The sequence below is a fragment of the Canis lupus genome, chromosome X (genome assembly GCF_011100685.1).
Source record: "Canis lupus familiaris isolate Mischka breed German Shepherd chromosome X, alternate assembly UU_Cfam_GSD_1.0, whole genome shotgun sequence".
Classification (NCBI taxonomy): domain Eukaryota; kingdom Metazoa; phylum Chordata; class Mammalia; order Carnivora; family Canidae; genus Canis; species Canis lupus.
Window position 1 is genome coordinate 16,617,456 of NC_049260.1, and position 13,569 is coordinate 16,631,024.

Below are 13,569 nucleotides of genomic sequence, written 5' to 3' on the forward strand. Positions count from 1 at the left end.
GAGTTCTGGGGAAGATGGTGGATTAGAAGGACCCTAGGCTCACATCATCCCACAGCTATAACTAGTTAACACGTCAGTGAAATAACCCAGAAAATGACCTGAAGTCTGGTGAATAAACTCCACAACTAAATGTAGAGAAGAAGCCACATTGAAGAGGATAGGAAGGGCAGAGACATGGACCAGAACTAAACAGAATCTCTGGACTATCTGTGGGAGGCAGAGACACCACAGGCATGGAGAAGCAAGAGAAATAGACCCCCTGGAGAGCTTGCATGGGGAATATGAATCCCTATAACATTTGGCTTTGAAAACCAGAGGGGCCAAATTCCCTGAGTTCTTACAACCAGTGGGACTTAAACCTGGAATTTCAAAAAATCAGTGGGCTCAGCGTTAAGAGGGCCAGGAAACCAAGATGAAACTGAGTCCTCACTCTTAAAGAGCACAACAAATGGCTCAAAGAAATAACAGCATAGAAGCAGCAGTTTGAAAAGCACTGGGAGAGTTATTTACTAATTTCAGAGTGAGTCTAGAAGGACAGAAATCCCTGAGAAACTCTTCCAAATTAAAGAGAACTGGCAGGCACCATTTCTCTCCATTGCTCCCCAGCATGAACACATGGCCACCTGCAGGACTTGCCACCTAACTTGGTAGCACTGCTGCCCCCCCTCCCACAACCAACCCCTGGTGCTTGGTGGATGTGCTCTATCCAAAATGCTCTTGGCCAGAGCCCATATAGCAGCAGTGCTACAGGCTTGGCAGTGTGCAAGCAGCTCCTACAGTGGCCAGCACCATTCCAATATGACTCTTGCTACAGAAGAAAGGGAAAGATAACCACACACACACCAGACAGATGGAGACCCATCAGAGGGCTGGAGGCAGACAACTGGTCTGATTACAGACCCTACTAACCAATGAAAGCTTCTCAGGGGATGACACAGGGAAAATGCCCTATAGTTTGGTGCTACTGCAACTTTGGTAAACACCTGCTCTGACTCAACTGAAACCTAAGGCATCCCCAGACTAGCCCACTAACACCAACACCAGGGGCCAAACACTGCCTACAACAGGTAAAAAAGCCATTGCAGATGACTAGACTGAAGGAAAAAGCAACTCATCCCCAACATCAAGGCACATGCAACACACTTAGGGGACACCCCTGAAGCAATAGGTTCTGGTGAACTGGACACTGCACTGCAGGTCACTATAGGGCCTCTTCTTCATAAGGCCATTATTTTCAAGTGCAGGAGATATAGCTTTCTTTCCTAAAATAGACAGACACAGAGAGACAAAATGAGAAGACAGAGGAGGGGGTGCCTGGATGGCTCAGTCAGTTGAGTATCTGACTCTTGATGTTGGGTCAGGTCATTATCTCAGGGTCACAGGGCTCCATGCTCAGGTGGGAGTCTGCTTTTCTCCCTCTTGCTATCCCTCTGTCCCTCCCCTTATTCATACACACTCTCTAAAATACATACATACATCTTTTAAAAAGGAAGACAGAAGGATATATCATAAATGAAAGAACAGGACAAAATCACAGCAAGAGACCTAAGCAAAATGGAAGTAAGTAATATGTCTGATAGAGAATTTAAAGTAATGGTCATAAAGATACTCACTGGATTTCAGAAAAAAGTAGAGGACCTCAGTGAGACCCTCAGCAATGAGATAAAAAAAGAACCAATCAGAGATGAAGAATACAGTAAATGAAGTTAAAAATATACTAGATGGAATACATAGTAGACTAGACGAAGCAAAAGAATGAATCAGTGACCTAGAGGACAGAGCAATGGAAAGTAATCAAGTTGAGCAGGTGAGAGTAAAAAATGTAAATGAAGCTAGATTTAGGGAACACATCAATACCATCAAGTGTGATAACATTTGTAATATAGGGATCCCAGGAAGAGAAGAGAGACAAACGGGTTAGAAAATTTATTTGAAAGAATAATAGCTGAAAACTTCCAAGTCTAGAGAAAGTAAATAGAAATCCAGATCTAGGAAGCATAGAAAGCTCCCAACAAAATCAACCCAAGGAGGGCCACACCAAGACACATAGTAATTAAAATGGCAAAAAGTTGTGATAGAGAATTTTAAAAGCAGCAAGAGAAAAGAAAGTAGTTACATACAAAGAAAACCCCATAAGATTATCAGCTGATGTTTCAGCATAAACTTTGCAGGCTAGAAGAGAATGACATCCTATATTCCAAATGTTGAAAGGAAAAAACCCGTAGCCAAGAATACTTTATCCAGCCAGGCTATCATTCAAGATAGAAGGAGAGATAGAGTTTCTCAGACAAACGAAAGTTAAAGATATTCACAACCACTAAACTAGACTTACAAGAAATATTAAAGAGAACTCTTTGAATGGAAAGGAGATACCATAAACAAGAGTAAGGAAAGTAAAGAAGCGCAAAAGCAGTAAAAATACGTATATCTGTAAAAGTCAGTCAAGGGACTCACGAAATAAAAGGATGTAAAGTATGATGCCATATACATAAAATATGGGTGAAGAATAAAAAAAATGGGTTCAAACTTAAGTGACCACCAACTTAATATAGAGTGCTATATGCAGAAAATGTTATATACAAACTAAGTTGTAAACACAAATCAAAAACCAGTAATAAATATGCAAAAAGTAAAGAGAAAGGAATCTAAGCATATTACTAAAGGAAGCCAGCAAACCAATAGATAGTTATGTAATTATTCCCATTTTGTTACTTGTTTTATGGTTGTTTTCATAGTTCTCTGTTCCTTTTTTCTCTTGCTCTCTTCTTTATTGGTTTATATAATACCCCACTTACATTAATAGATAGGTCATCCAAGCAGAACATCAACAAGGAAACAGTGTTTTTGAATGACACACTGGACTGTGTCATTAAATCCATAAATGGATTTAACAGATATATTCAGAACATTCCACTCTAAAAACGCAGAATACACATTCTTTTTAAGTGCCTATGGAGCACTCTTCAGAATAGATCATGTATTAGGCCAGAAAACAAGTCTCAACAAATTCAAAAAGATCAAAGTCATATCACACATTTTTTTCTGACCATAATTCTATGAAAACAGAAATCAACCATAAGGAAAAAATCTGGAAAGAGCACAAAAATATGGAGGTTAAATAACATGCTACTAAACAGTGAATGGGCCAACCAAGAAATCAAAGAAGGAATCAAAAAGTATATGGCAACAAATGAAATGAAAACATAAGGTCTAGAAGGTTTGAGAGGCAGCAAAAGCTCTTCTAAGAGGGAAGTTTATAGGAATACAGGCTTATCCGAAGAAGCAAGAAAAATCTCAAATAAATAACTTTACCCTGCACCTATGGGAGCTAGAAAAAGAACAAACAAAGTTCCCAACCATCAGAAGGAAGGAAATAATCAAGGTTAGTGCAGAAATAAATGACATAGAAACTAAAGAAACAATAAAATAGGCCAATGAAACCAGGAGCTGATTCTTTGAAAAGATCAACAAAATTGATAAACCTTTAGTGAGATTCATCAAAAAAAGAGAGAAGACTCAAAATCACAAATAAAAGGGATAAGTAACAACCAACACCACAGAAATACAAAGGATTGTAAGAGTTTATTATGATAAATTAAATGCCAATGAACTGGACAACCTAGAAGATAGATTCCTAGAAACACATAACCTCCCAAAAACTCAAGAAGAAATGAAAAATTTTAACAGACTGATTAGTAGCAATGAAATTTAATCAGTAATCAAGTAACTCCCAAAAAACAAAAGTCCAGGACCACACGGCTTCACAGTTGAATTCTACCAAACATTTATTTATTTTTAAAAATATTTTATTTATTTATTTTATAGAGAGGAGGGGGAGAGGCAGAGGGAGAGAGGGTGAGAATATCAAGCAGATTTCCCACTAGTGAGGAGCCCAATGTGGGGCTCAATCTCAGGACCCTAAGATCATGACCTGAGCCAAAATCAGGAGTCAGATGCTTAACCAACTGAGCCACCCAGGCATCCCTTCACCAACATTTAAAGACAAGTTAATATCTATTCTTCTCAAACTATTCCAAAAGATAGAAGAGGAAGGAAAACTTCCAAATTTATTCTATGAGGTAAGCATTACACTGATACCAAAACCAGATAAAAACACTACAAAAAAAAAAGAGAATTACAGACCAATATATCTCGTGAATATAGTTGCAAAAGTCCTCAACAAAATATTAACAAGCCAAATCTAACAATACATTAAAAAATAATTCACCACGACTAAGTGAGATTTGTTTCCAGGACACAAGGTTTCAATATTCACAAAACAACCAGTGTGGTACATCACATCATTGAGAGAAAGGGTAAAAATCATAGGATCATTTCAACAGATGCAGAAAAACCATTTGACAAAGTACAGCATCCATTCCTGATAAAAAACCTTCAATAAAGTTGGTTGAGAGGAAACATATCTCAACATAATAAAGGCCATGTATGAAAAACCCACTGCTAACATCCTACTCACTGGTGAAAACCTGAGAACTTTCCTCCTAAGACCAGGAAAAAGACAAGAGTCTCACTCTCACTTTTATTCAACATAATACTGGAAATCCTAGCCACAGCAACTAGACAACAAAAAGGAATAAAAGGCAACCAAATTGGTAAGAAAGAAGTAAAACTTTCATTATTTGCAGATGACAAGACATTGCATATAGAAAACCCTAAAGACTCTTCCCAAAAATTACTAGAACTATTAAATGAATTCAGCAGGTCACAGGATGCAAAATAAATGTACAGAAACCTGTTGCACTTCTACACACTAATAATGAAGCAGTAGGAAGGGAAATGAAGAAAGCAATCCCATTTACAATTGCACCAAAAATGATAAAGTACTTAGGAATAAACTTAACCAAGTAGGTGAAAGACTTGTACTCTGGAAACTATAAATCACTAATAAAAGAAATTGAAGAGCTAGAGGTATCACAAATCCAGATTCCAAGTTATACTATGAAGCTAGTTATCAAAACAGTATGGTATTGGCACAAAAATAGACACATAGATCAATAGAACAGAATAGAAATCTTGGAAACAAACCCATGATTATACAGTTAATTAATCTTCAACAAAAGAGGGAAGAATATATAAGAAAAAAAGCAGTCTCTTCAACAAATGGTGTTGGGATAGCTGGACAGCTACATGCCAAAGAATGAAACTTGACCACTTTCTTACACCATACACAAAAATCAATTCAAAATGGATTGAAGACTTAAATATGAGACCTGAAGCCATAAAATTCCCAGAGAGAGCACAAGCAGTACTCTCTCTGACATCAGTTGTAACATTTTTCTGGATATGTTTCCTGAGGCAAGGGAAACAAAAGCAAAACTAAGCTATTATGACTACATCAAAATAAAAAGCTTTTGCACAGTAAAGGAAACAATCAACAAAACAAAAAGACAACCTACTGAATGGGAGAAGATATTTGTAAATGACATGTCTGATAAAGGGTTAGTATCCAAAACATAAAAAGAACTGATACAAGTTAACACACAAAACCCCCCAAATAATCCAGTTAAAAGTGGGCAGAAGACATGAACAGACGTTTTTCCAAGGAAGACAGACAGATGGTCAACAGACATGAAAAGATGCTCCACATCGCTTATCATCATGGAAATGCAAATGAAAACCACTATGAGATATCACTTCACACTTGTCAGAATGGCTGAAACAAAAAACTCAAGAAACGACAAGTGTTGATGAGGATGTGGTGAGAAAAGAACCCTTGTGCACTGTTGGTGGGAATGCAAACTGGTGTAGCTACTGTGGAAAATGGTATAGAGGTTCCCAAGAAATAAAAAATAGAACTTTCCTATGATTCAGTAATCACATTACTGGGTATTTACTCAAAGAATATAAAAACACTAATTCAAAAGAATATGTGCATACCTATGCTTTTTGCACTATTGTTTACAATAGCCAAATTGTGGAAGAATTTTAAGTGTCCATCACTTGATAAATGGATAAAGAAGTGGTATATATATATTCCACTTACATATATATGAAATATTATTCAGCTATAAAAAAGAATGAAATCTTGCCATTTGCAACAACATGGATGGAGCTAGGGAGAATAATACTAAGCAGTAAGTCAGAGAAAGAAGAAACACCATATCATTTCACTCCTATGCGAAATTTAAGAAACAAAACAAATGAACAAAGGAAAAAAAGAGATACAAACCAAGAGAAGACTTAACTATAGAGAACAAACTGATAGCTATGAGAGGGGAGGTGGGGTGGGTGAATGAGTGAAATAGGTGCTGGGGATTAAAAAGTACACTTACCATGATGAGCACTGAGTAATGTATAGAATTATTGAATCACTATATTGTTACACCTGAAACTAATGTAATACTGCATGTTAACTATACTGGAATTAAAATAAAAAACAATATATACATATGTAATATATACAAATAAAAATATAGAAGTAATTGGGTCATCCAAAAAAATTAACTGTGCATGGTAAAAATTAAACCACATAAAAGTTTTCAGAATGAAAAATAACTTTCCCTTCCCCCAGCTCCTCTGCCCAGAGATAAACACTTTAAACCAATTGCTTTTTAAATATGCTTCTCTGGTATTTAATAGTATTATTTTAGAAAATAAACATATAATTGTATGCCTTACATATACTCTGTTAATGTCCCACTCTGAAGAATGAGGAATTTGGCTTGCACCCACCTGATATCATCTGATTTTGTTATATTATTATTTTCACATAATCCAGGTTTATGTGATTTCATTTTGCAACTTTGACTTTGTCTTTCAATTAATTATATAATATTAAAGCAAATAAAATTAAACTATTAGGTTTATGTAAATTTATGTAAATATTATTCACTACAGGAGAGTCTTCCTATAGAAATATCTATGTCACCAAACCTGAGAGAGGATTTTAAAACCATCAAATTCTAGTGCTTTTTTCAGATCATAGTCAACTGCTATTGTTCCTTGTATCTTAAGCTTTCATGTATAACATTGCTTTTTTTCTATAATAACTTTTGTAAGGCATTTTTCATGCAGATGTGTAGGTGGCAAATTATCTGCATTTTTGCATATCTGAAAATGTATTTTATTCTTAAACTTGTAGAGTGGCTAAGCATAAATTATAAGTTCCTAATCATCTCCCCTCCAAGTTTTAAAAGCATCATTCCACTGTTTCTCAGTTATTTTAATTTCTTTTCTCCATGGAATTCTGAAATTATGCTAATTCACCTCTCTCACCATGGTTCCTGTTGCCCAATTTCTCTCCTACTGATAACTGTTACCTCTCTCGTTTACATTGTTCCAGAGTTATTTTGTGAATACACTACTGTTGGAGGAGAGCATCAATAAGATGTGACCACCAGTTGACCCCAGAGCTGGATACGGGCAATTGGAGGCTCCCTGCCCCTCCCCTGTCCTTAGGATGCATGTTCCTCTTGCATTCCCCACTCCCAGATGCTGCTCTAAGGATACAACCTTGAGATAGAAAGGTGGTGTTGAGGGTATTTGGATTGCTAAGTGACTGAACCCAATGAAGGCCTCTATATAAATTTAAAATTCTGGCAGGTGCATGTGGAAATGTAAGCACCCAAGACAAGCCTTGTAAATAAGTTCTCCTGCTTATTAAACCTGCCACCTACCAATGTGCAGTGGCCTGCCTCTTTCTTTGGTCTCTTCCTGCCTTCCCTCTGTATATCAACGTCAGTTTCAGATTATACCTGAGAAGCTCCCGAGGTTGGGAACCAATAACTATTACTTACATATGTGCTAGTAAGTAATATTTTCTATACTCTTTCCCTCTTTTTTATTTTTTACAAATGCTAGTGTACTATTTTCTTATTTAACATGATAATCATGATAATCTTTTCAGATCATTACCCGAAAGATTTCCACATTTTTTGACAATTGTCAAAAAATTTTTTGTATGGATATGCCTTATTTAACCAGTGCCTCTTTGAACATTTTTAATGTTTTCCAATCTTTGCAATCACAAACAATTCCACGATGAATAAGCATGTACAAATGTCTGTAGGATAAATTTCCAAGTCATGCTGTTGGTTCAGCAGACATGTAAATTTGTAATTTTGATATATATTGCCAGTTTACCTCCATGAAGGTTTATCAGTTCATACTCAGCAACAACATACAAGAGAGATTCTTTCCTCTCATTTGTCCAACAGAGCATGTTATTAAACATTTCATGGTCACCAGTCTCATAGAAGTATTGTATGTCAGCATAATTTTTCTTTATTTTTCTTTTTATGAGTGAAGATGAGCCTTTAAAATAAGTTTAAAGAATCATTTTCATTTCCTTTTCTGTGAACTGTATGTTCATAGTCTTTCCTACTTTTCTATTGGGTTCTTGATCTGATCTTAATTTGTAGGAACTTTTTACATATTGGGGAAAGTAACACTTTATGGTATGAATTGTAAATATTTTTCTAAGTTGATGTTTGTCTTTTGGCTTTAGGTCATAGATTTTTCCTAGTATTTTCCTTTATGGCTTCAGGATTTTTAATATTTAAGGCCACTCCCCCTAAGGTTATAAAAGTATTCTTCCAGTTATTTTCAGTTTTATTTTATTTTAAAATAACAAAACCTTTTCAAGTTGGAATTTACCTTGGCATGAGATGTTAGGAATGAATCAAATTTTTAGTTTTAGAGGGCTACTCAGTTGTCTAATTAAAATTCAGAATAATCCATCTCTCTCCCATGGATATAAAACATTAGTTTTATCAGAAATAAAATTTCATATGTAGTTTACTTTTATTGTTATCTATTTATTTTTTAATTGTCTTATCTCTAAAATATATTTTAATGTCTGGTAGTGCTAGCTCCTTCTTATTTGTATCTGTTTTCTGGGTTTTTATATGTAATCTTGCTTTATTTTTTCCAAATGAAATTTAAAATCTTTTTATGAGTAGCAAATACAATTTCTTTCATTATTATTCTTAATGAGACTGCATTACTTAGGGAGAGTTGACATTTTTATTACAACAAAACTACTTACTAATCATGAAGTATAGTTTGTCTTTAGATTTCTCACACTTCCTTCTGCACTTTCCACTGGCATTTTAGTTTTCCCTTACATCTCCTGTTATGTTCATTCCTAGGTATTTTGCATGTGTGTATAACTACTGGAAATTGAGATATTTTCCTCTTTCTTTTAATTGCTTGTGGCTTGTGAATGTGATTATTTGTGTACATTTTTTATATTCAGCCACATTATTGCATTGTTATTATTTATAGATGTTTTTCAGTTGTTCTCTTATATTTCACAAGTACATCCTGATATTAGCTGTAAATAGGATAATATTAACTGTTTTGTAAATTTAATACCTTTAATTTAACTCTCTTGTCTATTTTTGTGTTATCAGTTCTTCCAGAGCAATAGTAAATAAGAATAGGCACTCTTGTTTTGTTTGTGATTCGAATGGCAATCCTTCTATTCTGCATGTATGAGATACATATGTTTAATCCGGTTAAAAAATTTCCCATTTATTCCTATGATTAAGAGTCTTTAAAAATTCTTAGCAAAATTTCTAGAGATAGATGGTGGTGGTGGCTGCCAAAAATGTGAATGTACTTATGACATTGGCTTGTACACTTAAAAATAGTTAAAATGGTATAGTTTATGTTATGTATATTTTTGCAACAATATAATATTAGCCAAGAAAGAATAATTCTTGATGGAGGTTGAATTTTACCAAATGCATCTAAGCGGATGATAAAATGACATTTTTCCATATTCCTTTAACAAGATGCAATATAGCATTGCAGGAAAGAACACAGGTTCTGAGCCACCTTGCTTATGTTCAAATTCTAGCCCTGCTGCTCTCTAGCTGTGTAACCTTGGGAAAATCACTTAAGCCTCTGTGTCTCTGTTTTGTTCTTTCTAACTCATGATAATAATAGTGCCTACTTCCTAATGGTTTTACTGAGGATGGAATAAATTGATGTATGTAAAGCACTTAGAACAATACCTAGCACATAGAAAGTATTATGTGAGTTAATATGGTGGATTATTTTAATATATTTTCCATATCCCAGGTATAAAATCCCAATTAGTAATGGAGAATTGTCCTGCTGGATTCCATAAACTAAGATTTCATTTAGAATTTTTCATTATAAATCGTATGTGAGATTGGGTTATAGTTTTATTTTTTGTTAATCTTTGTTGGGTTTTGATATCTATATTTGGCTTTGTTTATAAAAAGAATACAGGAAATTTCCTTGTTTTTCTATGCAATAGGTTATTTAAATAGTACTAGAATTGTTATTTAGATCTTTATTCTTCTGTAACATCAATTAAATCTAGTGCTCAGTTGACAAATTAAAATTATTTTCTACTTAGATTTTTCTATAACTTCTGTTATTAGCTTGGGGAAAATTATATTATCTTAGAAAACCATCATTACATACAGTTTTCACATGCACTTATGGGCATTGTTCAGGTGGCCTGGTCTGTGGGAGGATTTACTTGGGCAGTGAAGGGATTTAATTACTTCCCTTCTGGGAACCAATGCCTTGATTGCCTTTATTGTCTCCATGCCTGTTTTGGGGAATCTAGATTTTCCTCACACCTAATTTTGCTTTTTTTTCTTAGGTCCTCATACTTAAAACCAGGGGCCAGTATAGACAACTCTTCATTTAGAGTTCAGTTCTGAGTGTTGGCTGGGTGCTAGAAATCTCTAATGTCTCTTCCTGGTGGCAGTATCACTAACCAGCTATGGTCATCTTTCCAGGCCCATTCTTGATCTTTCCAGGCCCCCTCTAGATTTGAGTTCCTTTGAATCACTCTTGCAAAGGGTTGCTCCTCCTGCTGATGTTTTGAGTTATAGCTCCCCCTGCTCAGTCTTTCTCAATGACCTGGTTCTAACTCATTTCAATTTTCTAATATTTCCTCAAAGTTTCTGGTTTATTCTTGGTTTCTTTTCTCATTTATACCATAGCTTTGCCATCCTCTTTGAAAAACATTCCTTTTCCTCTGATCTTCAGGATAATGGTCCATAATAATTATAACTAACACATAATATGCTGTTTACCCTTCTAAGCCTTCTAAGTACTTTCATATATTAGCTAACTTAATCCTCACAAAACCCTATGAAGAAGAAACTTATTATCTCTAAATAGTATTTTCAAAATGAATTAGTAATATCTACCTTCTGGGTATGTTGCGGGAATAAAATGTTTCACATAGCACTTTGCACACGCTTTTGCATGCTCCTTAAAATTTAGCCCTTATACTCTGAAATTTGGCTTTGGCTTATGGTAACTCTAGACTTAGAATTCCTAGGCTCTGAGCCATAGTGATACAGCATAGAAGCAGAAGTTTGAAAAAAGCCTGGGATATACAAGAGGGATATTTGCTTACTAACTTAAGAGTGTGTGCTGGAGGGGCAGAGACTATTGGGAAACTTCTGGATAAACAAAGGAGCTAGTTGGAGCCATTTCTCTCTTCCACTCCCCAGCCTAAACACATGGCCACCTGGAGGAACTACTGTGGCAATAACACTCACTGCCTAACTTGCTAAAGGTGTCCCCACCCACACATTCTCCTGAGGATATGCCCCCTGCAGCTAGGCCTCCACTCCAGGTCTCCTCCCATAGCAGACTGTGTGAACCTTGATAACTCTGTATCCTACCACCATATCCCTTTGCAGATCTTCCTCTCCAATAGGCTCTTGGCCAGAGCCCATCCAAAGCAGTGCCACAAATGTAGAATTGTGCAAACAGCCCCCAGAGGAGCCAGCACCATTCCAAAATGACTGCTGGCCAGACAGAGGAAAAGATAATCACACACACCAGTCAGACTGCAGCCCAAGCAGTGGGCTGGGGGAAGATAGCTGGTCTGACTATAGTCCTACTTACCAACAAAAGCTTCTCAGTGTACAAAACAGAGAAAGCACCCTGAAGTTTGGTGCTACTGCATCTCTGGCAAATGCCTGGTTTGATTCAACTCAAGCCCCAAGGCATCCCCTTGGCAACAGGCAAAGAGAGATATTGCAGATAACAGGACTGCAGGCAAATGTGGCTAAGTCACAATAGTAGAGTGCATGCAATACACAAAGGAGACACCTCTGAAGAGCAAGGCTCTGTTGACCAGGGAACATTGTACTAAAGGGAACTACGGGACCTCTTCTTCATAAAGACACTACTTTCTACAGCAGGAGATGTAGCTGACTTTCCTAACATAAAACAGTCACGGAGAGTTATCAAAGTGAAGACACAGAGGAATATGTCCCAGATGAAAGAATCAGACAAAATCATGGAAAGGGAGCTAAACAAGATTGAGATAAATAATATACCTGATAGAAAATTTAAAGTAATGGGGATAAAAGTACTCACTGGACTTGAGAAAAGAGTGGCAGAACTCACTTTGCCCTCAACAAAGAGATAGAAAACCTACAAGATAAACATTCAGAGATGAAGAACTCAATAAATGAAATATAAAATACAAGAGAGAATGAATAGTATACTAGAGGAAGCAGCAGAATACATCAATGACCTGAAAGACAGAGTAAAGGAAAGCAATCAAGCTGAACAGGTGAGCAAAAAAGGTAATATACTTAGATAACTCAGCTATACCATCAAGTGTAATAACATTCACACTATAGGGATCCATAAGGAGAAGAGAGACATAGAGGACAGAAAATTTATTTGAAGAAATAATAGTTGAAAATCTCCTGAACCTGAGAAGGAAACAGAAATCCAGATACAGAAGGCATAAAGTTTCCCCCAACAAAATCAACTCAAGGAAGTTCACACCAAGACATATAGTAATTAAAATGGCAGAAGTAGTAATGAAGATACAATTTTAAGAGCAACAAAAGAAAACAGTTATGTATGAAGGAAATCCCAAAAGACTATTAACTGAATTTTCATCAGCTATTAGAAATGACAAATACCCACCATTTGCTTCAACGTGGATGGAACTGGAGGGTATTATGCTGAGTGAAGTAAGTCAATCAGAGAAGGACAAACATTATATGTTCTCATTCATTTGGGGAATATAAATAATAGTGAAAGGGAATATAAGGGAAGGGAGAAGAAATGTGTGGGAAATATCAGAAAAGGAGACAGAACGTAAAGACTGCTAACTCTGGGAAATGAACTAGGGGTGGTAGAAGGGGAGGAGGGCGGGGGGTGGGAGTGAATGGGTGACGGGCACTGGGGGTTATTCTGTATGTTAGTAAATTGAACACCAATAAAAAATAAATTAAAAAAAAACAAAGAAACTTTGCAGGCTAGAAGAAAGTGGCATGATATACTCAAACTACTGAAAAGAAAAAACCTGCAGCCAAGAATACTTTATCCAGCTTGTTTATCATTCAGAGTAGAAGAGATGAAGAGTTTCCCAGAAAAACAAAAGTGAAAGGAATTCAAAACCATTAAGTTAGCCTTACAAAAAAATGTTAAAGGAGACCCTTGAATGGAAAGGAAAGACCATAAGAAGAAGTAACAAAAATAGAACACACAAAAGCAATAAAAATAAGTATATTTGTAAAAGTCAGTCAGGGTACTCACAAAATAAAAAGATGTAAAGTATGACACCATATACCTAAAATGTAG

The 13,569-nt window shown here is 35.9% G+C and overlaps 1 long non-coding RNA gene across 1 annotated transcript in view; it reads right to left on the bottom strand.

The window, feature by feature from the left end:
• LOC119868165 overlaps window positions 1–11,978 on the bottom strand; it is a 30,123-nt gene extending 18,145 nt beyond the window's left edge. Inside the window, exon 1 of the long non-coding RNA XR_005385914.1 lies at window positions 11,869–11,978. This is a non-coding gene — a long non-coding RNA (uncharacterized LOC119868165). The remainder of the gene's footprint in view (window positions 1–11,868) is intronic.
• Between the last annotated feature and the right edge of the window lie 1,591 nt (window positions 11,979–13,569).